General features: G+C 43.3%; 1 protein-coding gene across 1 annotated transcript in view; it reads right to left on the reverse strand.

Moving 5' to 3' along the window:
- The window catches only part of RP1 (RP1 axonemal microtubule associated), a 71,638-nt gene extending 65,398 nt beyond the window's left edge, over window positions 1–6,240 (reverse strand). The window contains exon 1 of the mRNA XM_081505110.1: window positions 5,652–6,240. The gene's annotated coding sequence lies outside the window, so the exon portion shown is untranslated. The remainder of the gene's footprint in view (window positions 1–5,651) is intronic.
- Between the last annotated feature and the right edge of the window lie 1,030 nt (window positions 6,241–7,270).

Raw genomic sequence — 7,270 nt, forward strand, 5'->3', positions numbered from 1 at the left:
ACATTGTTTCCACTGTTTCCCCATCTATTTCCCATGAAGTGATGGGACCAGATGCCATGATCTTAGTTTACTGAACATTGAGATTTAAGCCAACTTTTTCACTCTCCTCTTTCACTTTCATCAAGAGGCTCTCTAATTCTTCTTCACTTTCTGCCGTAAGGGTGGTGTCATTTGCATATCTGAGGTTATTGATATTTCTCCCGGCAATCTTGATTCCAGCTTGTGTTTCTTCCAGCCCAGCGTTTCTCATGATGTACTCTGCATATAAGTTAAATAAGCAGGGTGACAATATATAGCCTTGATGTACTCCTTTTCCTATTTGGAACCAGTCGTTGTTCCATGTCTGGTTCTAACTGTTGCTTCCTGACCTGCATACAGGTTTCTCAAGAGACAGGTCAGATGGTCTGGTATTCACATCTCTTCCAGAATTTTCCACAGTTTATTGTGATCCACACAGTCAAAGGCTTTGGCATAGTCAATAAAGCAGAAGTAAATGTTTTTCTGGAACTTTTTTGCTTTTTTGATGATCCAGCGGATGTTGGCAATTTGATCTCTGGTTCCTCTGCCTTTTCTAAAACCAGCTTGAACATCTGGAAGTTCACGGTTCATGTATTGCTGAAGCCAGGCTTGGAGAATTTTGAGCATTACTTTACTAGGGTGTGAGATGAGTGCAATTGTGTGGTAGTTTGAGCATTCTTTGGCATTGCCTTTGTTTGGGATTGGAATGAAAACTGACCTTTTCCAGTCCTGTGGCCACTGCTGAGTTTTCCAGATTTGCTGGCATATCGAGTGCACCACTTTCACAGCATCATCTTTGAGGATTTGAAATAGCTCAACTGGAATTCCATCACCCCCACTAGCTTTGTTCGTAGTGATGCTTTCTAAGGCCCACTTGACTTCACATTCCAGGATGTTTGGCTCTAGGTGAGTGATCACACCATCGTGATTATCTGGGTCATGAAGATCTTTTTTGTAGAGTTCTTCTGTGTATTCTTGCCACCTCTTCTTAATATCTTCTGCTTCTCTTAGGTCCATACCATTTCTGTCCTTTATCGAGCCCATCTTTGCATGAAATGTTCCCCTGGTATCTCTAATTTTCTTGAAGAGATCTCTAGTCTTCCCCATTCTGTTGTTTTCCTCTATTTCTTTGCATTGATCTCTGAGGAAGGCTTTCTTTCTCTCCTTGCTATTCTTTGGAACTCTGCATTCAGATGGGAATATCTTTCCTTTTCTCCTTTGCTTTTCACTTCTCTTCTTTTCCCAGCTATCTGTAAGGCCTTCTCAGACAGCCATTTTGCTTTTTTGCATTTCTTTTCCATGGGGATGGTCTTGATCCCTGTCTCCTGTACAACATCACGAACCTCTGTCAATAGTTCATCAGGCACTCTGTCTATCAGATCTAGTCCTTTAAATCTATTTGTCACTTCCAGTGTATAATCATAATGCTGCTGCTGCTAAGTCACTTCAGTCGTGTCCGACTCTGTGCGACCCCATAGATGGCAGCCCATCAGGCTCCACCATCCCTGGGATTCTCCAGGCAAGAATACTGGAGTGGGTTGCCATTTCCTTCTCCAGTACATGAAAGGGAAAAGTGGAAGTGAAGTCACTCAGTCGTGTCCGACTCTTAGCGAGCCCATGGACTGCAGCCTACCAGGCGCCTCTGTCCATGGGATTTTCCAGGCAAGAGTACTGGAGTGGGGTGCCATAATCATAATAGTTTCCCCCAATTAAATGTTTGTAAACAGATTGAGCACAACAGCTCCTTCAGAAAAAGTTCTTCTTTCAAATATGGGGATAAGAGCTTAAAAGAAGGAGGCACCAAAGGGATGCAGAGCTTAAGAGCACATATGCTGGACCACACTCCAGGATGGTTTGACACGAGGGCAAATTATTCAATTTCTCCAGCCTGTGTCACCTCCCAATTTCATTCCTTTGCCACCCTGCAGAGGGACAATATCCTCAATTTGGTTTTAAACACTCCCCTGCATGCATTTCTTTTAAAGCAAAAATGTAGATGATTGGCAGTAAAATATAATTGTTTTGTATTTTCTACATTTTAAATAAACAGGAGACTCTGCACACTTCTGTGACTTAACATCTTGCCTAACATCACCTTTGGTATCTATCCATGTTAATACTTAGAGCTACAGTTCATTTTCATAGAAGTATACCTATAGGTTATTGGACATTTTCAGTTCAGTTCAGTTCAGTCACTCAGTTATGTCCGACTCTTTGTGACTCCATGAACCACAGTACGCCAGGCCTCCCTGTCCATCACCAACTCCTGGAGTCCACCCAAACCCATGTCCATTGAGTCGGTGATGCTATCCAACCATCTCATCCTCTCTGTCGTCCCCTTCTCCTCCTGCCCTCAATCTTTCCCAGCATCAGGATCTTAAATGAGTCAGCTCGTCGCATCAGGTAGCCAAAGTATTGGAGTTTCAGCTTCAGCATCAGTCCTTCCAATGAATATTCAGGGCTGATTTCCTTTAGGATGGACTGGTTGGAACTCCTTGCCGTCCAAGGGACTCTCAAGAGTCTTCTCCAACACCACACTTCAAAAGCATCAATTCTTCGGCATTCAGCTTTCTTTATAGATCAACTCTCACATCCATACATAACTACTGGAAAAACCATAGCCTTGACTAGACGGGTCTTTGTTGGCAAAGTAATGTCTCTGCTTTTTGATATGCTGTCTAGGTTGGTCATAACTTTCCTTCCAAGGAGTAAGCGTCTTTTAATTTCATGGCTGCAATCACCATCTGCAGTGATTTTGGAGCCCAGAAAATAAAGTCAGCCACTTTTTCCACTGTTTTCCCATCTATTTGCCATGAAATGATGGGGTCAGATGCCATGATCTTAGTTTTCTGAATGTTGAGCTTTAAGTCAACTTTTTCACTCTCCTCTTTCACTTTCATCAAGAGGCTCTTTAGTTCTTCTTCACTTTCTGCCATAAGGGTGGTGTCATCCGCATATCTGAGGTTACTGATATTTCTCCTGGCAATCTTGATTCCAGCTTCTGCTTCTTCCAGCCCAGAGTTTCTCATGATGTACTCTGCATATAAGTTAAATAAGCAGGGTGACTAAATACAGCCTTGACGTACTCCTTTTACTATTTGGAACCAGTCTGTTGTTCCATGTCCAGTTCTAACTGTTGCTTCCTGACCTGCATACAGATTTCTCAAGAGACAGGTCAGGTGGTCTGGTATTCCCATCTCTTTTAGAATTTTCCACAGTTTGTTGTGATCCACACAGTCAAAGGCTTTGGCATAGTCAATAAAGCAGAAATAGATGTTTTTCTGGAACTCGCTTGCTTTTTCGATAATCCAGCGTATGTTGGCAATTTGATCTCTGGTTCCTCTGCCTTTTTGGACATTTTAAATTTTATTAAATATTACCAAATTGCCCAAAAGTAGTAGTACCAGTTGATACCCCCAACAGCAGCCTGAGTCTCTTTTGCCTTATAATTCAGTAAACGTTTGCCCATCTGGTAGATGAGAAATAGTATACACTGCACCAATGGCACCCCACTCCAGTACTATTGCCTGGAAAATCCCATGGACGGAGGAGCCTGGTGGGCTGCAGTCCATGGGGTCGCAGAGAGTCAGGCATGACTGAGCAACTTCACTTTCACTTTTCACCTTCATGCATTGGAGAAGGAAATGGCAACCCACTCCAGCGTTCTTGCCTGGAGAATCCCAGGGATGGGGGAGCCTGGTGGGCTGCGGTCTGTGGGGTTGCACAGAGTCGGACACAACTGAAGCGACTTAGCAGCAGCAGCAGCAGCAGCAGCACTTGCAATGACATTTATTGCCTAAACACTGGTAGAGGGAGGGTAGCAGGAGTGAGACTCTTGTATTATGTTTTATTAGCCATTCCGACCCCTTCTTCTTGTCTTCCCTATTTACATCTGCTATTTTCTCTTGGGTTGTTTTGTCTTTCTTTTTTTAATTTTTAGGAACTTATTGCCTATTTCTTTAATCTGTTAATTTGTGCAAACATTTTTCCAGTTTTTAGTTTGTCTTTTAACTTTGCTGATGAAGCCTTTTGATGTCTTGAAATTTTATTTTAATTTACTTGAATTTATCTATTATAATTTGTGCTTTTTGTATTTGTTGTTCTTTTCCCATCCCCCCAAAAAAATCACTCCTTGCTCTTATAAAATGTTTTCCCATATTTTTTCCAAATAAAATTCTGAAGGTATATCCCAAACTGGGGGGCTTCCCTGGTGGCTCAGACGGTAAAGAATTCACCTTCAACGTAGGAGACCTAGGTTTGATCCTTGGGTTATGAAGATCCCCTGGAGAAGGGAATGACAACCCACTCTAGTATTCTTACCTGGAGAATTGTATGGACAGAGGAGCCTAGCAAGCTACAGTCCATGGAGTCACAAAAAGTCAGACACAACTGAGTGACTAAGCACATCCCAAACTGAAAGGGTGTGTATGCATGAGATGGTTTTTACTTTCTTCCACATTTATTAATGTATTTTACCTTTCACAGACTCTTTAGAGTAGTTGTTATCAGAGTTGACAGATAAGGAAAATAAAAACTGGGAAATATATGTAATTGGTTCAAGGACACACAGTTTGTCAGGGACCAAGAAATGGAAGTGAATGTCTTCATCTAAATGACCTCCAAGCATGTCAAGTTCATCAGCAGTTAAATCTGGAATCTTATCTTGACCCCTCCCTCCACCTCCTCACTCTTCACACAAGGAAGAGCCCTACACCTGGCCAGGTGCAGCAGCCTCAAACCTAACGGCTGGTTGAACATCGGGTTTTCCAAAAGCTGTGGACGTCCTCCCCAGCCCCCACCAGAGATTAGAATGCAATCAGTCAGGGTGAGACCAGACACTGAGTTTCTGAAGCTCCCCAGACAATTTTAATATGTACCTATCAGGGCTGCCAACCACTGGAACAGTGCCCCACCCCACCCCCACCCCTATTTAGTGATGCTGGGGTATTTGGAGCTTTCCACTGAGAGTGATACTGTCATCTAGCAGCCAGAAGCTGGTGATGCTGCTAAGTAGGAGCAAGTGTTAGCCGCTCAGTCATGTCCAACTCTTTGTGACCACAGGGACTGCAGACTATGAGGATCCTCTATCTGTGGAATTTCTCAGGCAAGAATACTGGCATGGGTAGTCATTCTCTTCTCCAGAGGATTTTCCTGACCCAGGGATTGAACCTGGGTCTCCTGCACTGCAGGCCAAATCTTTACCATCTGAGCCACGTGGAAACCATATTGCATATAATTTCAAAGGGTTCACAGAAGCTATGAAGCCCTCTTCGGACACTCCCAAGTAGGAACCCCACCTTATCTCTGAACAGAGGGTGTGTACTAACATGCAGCTGGGATGGTCTGAAGCCCCTCCTGAAAAGTCCAGCTCTTAGCACAGCCCACTCCAACCCACCTTGGTCCCAGAAGTTGCTCTGCATACCAGAAAGAGCTCCCAGGAACCTCAGAGCCTAAAGCTGCTGCTTCCCCGCCAGGCACACCTTTCCTCCTGGCTGCGGGCTCAACTCTCTCCATCCAGACTCAGCTCAAGAATCACTCTCCCTGGCCACCTTTACTGACAACTCACCCAGTCCCACATTTGCTCTCAGTAAGAGTCTCTTTCCCTGTGGTCCCTTAGTTCTCAGATCACGTACCTGCCAGAGCCCTTCCTGGACTTTATTATGTTGTGATATTTTTCTTTCATTCGTATGAGTCTCCCATCATATCTGGGTCAGCAAGGGTATCCTTCATCTCTGAAACCTCCGTGTCTGGCACAAATAGGAGCTCAATAAATGTTGCTAGTGAGTTTTAGTCAGTTCAGTTCAATTCAATCATTCAGTCATGTCCAAATCTTTGTGACTCCATGGACTGCAGCACACCAGGCCTTCTTGTCTATCACCAACTCCTGGAGCTTCCTCAAACTCATGTCCATCGAGTCAGTGATGCCATCCAACCATCTCATCTTCTGTCCTCCCCATCTCCTCCTGCCTTCAATCTTTCCCAGTATCAGGGTCTTTTCCAATGAATCAGGTCTTTGCATCAGGGGGCCAAAATATTAGAGCTTCACCTTCAGCATCACTCTTTCCAATGAATATTCAGGACTGATTTCCTTGAGGATTGACTAGTTTGATCTCCTTGCTGTTCAAGCGACTCTCAAGAGTCTTCTCCAACACCACAGTTCAAAAACATCAATTCTTCGGCACTCAGTTTTCTTTATGGTCCAAATCTCACATCCATGCATGACTACTGGAAAAACCATAGCTTTGATTAGATGGGCTTTTGTTAGCAAAGTAATGTTTCTGCTTTTTAATATACTGTCTAGGTTGGTCATAGCTTTTCTTCCAAGGAGCAACTGTCTTTTAATTTCATGGGTAGAGCCACCATCTGCAGTGATTTTGGAATCCAAGAAAATAGAATCTCTGTTTCCATTGTTTCCCCATCTATTTGCCATGAAGTGATGGGACCAGATGCCATGATCTTAGTTTTCTGAATGTTGAGCTTTAAGCCAGCTTTTCGCTCTCCTCTTTCACTTTCATCAAGAGGCTGTTTAGTCCCTCTTCACTTTCTGCCATAAGGGCGGTGTCATCTGCATATCTGAGGTTACTGACGTTTCTCCCAGAGATCTTGATTCTAGCTTTGTTTCATCCAGCCCAGCATTTTGCATGATGTACTCTGCATGAAGTTAAATAAACAGGGTGACAATATACAGCCTTAACATACTCCTTTCCCAAAACAGAACCAGGCGTTGTTCCATGTACAGTTCTAACTGTTGCTTCTTGACCTGCATACAGATTTCTCAGGTGTCAGGTAAGGTGGGCTGGTATTCCCATCTCTTGAAGAATTTTCCACAGTTTGTTGTGATCCACACAGTCAAAGGCTTTAGCGTAGTCAACGAAACAGAAGTAGATATTTTTGTGGAATTCTCTTACGTTTTCTATGATCCAAAGGATGTTGGCAATTGGATCTCTGGTTCCTCTGCCTTTTCTAAATCCAACTTGAAAAATCTGGAAGTTCTCAGTTCATATATTGTTGAAGCCTAGCTTGGAGAACTTTGAGCACTACTTTGCAACTTTGAGCATTAATCTGAGCATTACTTTGCAATTTTGAGCATTACTTTGAGATGAGTGCAATTGTGCAATAATTTGAACATTCTTTGGCATTGCCTTTCTTTGGGATTGGAATGAAAACTGACCTTTTCCAGTCCTTTGGCCACTGCTGAGTTTTCCAAATTTGCTGGCGTATTGAGTGCAGCACTTTCACAGCATCATCTTTT

The sequence above is a fragment of the Giraffa tippelskirchi genome, chromosome 6 (genome assembly GCF_054371585.1).
Source record: "Giraffa tippelskirchi isolate mGirTip1 chromosome 6, T2T-mGirTip1v1.2.pri, whole genome shotgun sequence".
Classification (NCBI taxonomy): Eukaryota; Metazoa; Chordata; class Mammalia; order Artiodactyla; family Giraffidae; genus Giraffa; species Giraffa tippelskirchi.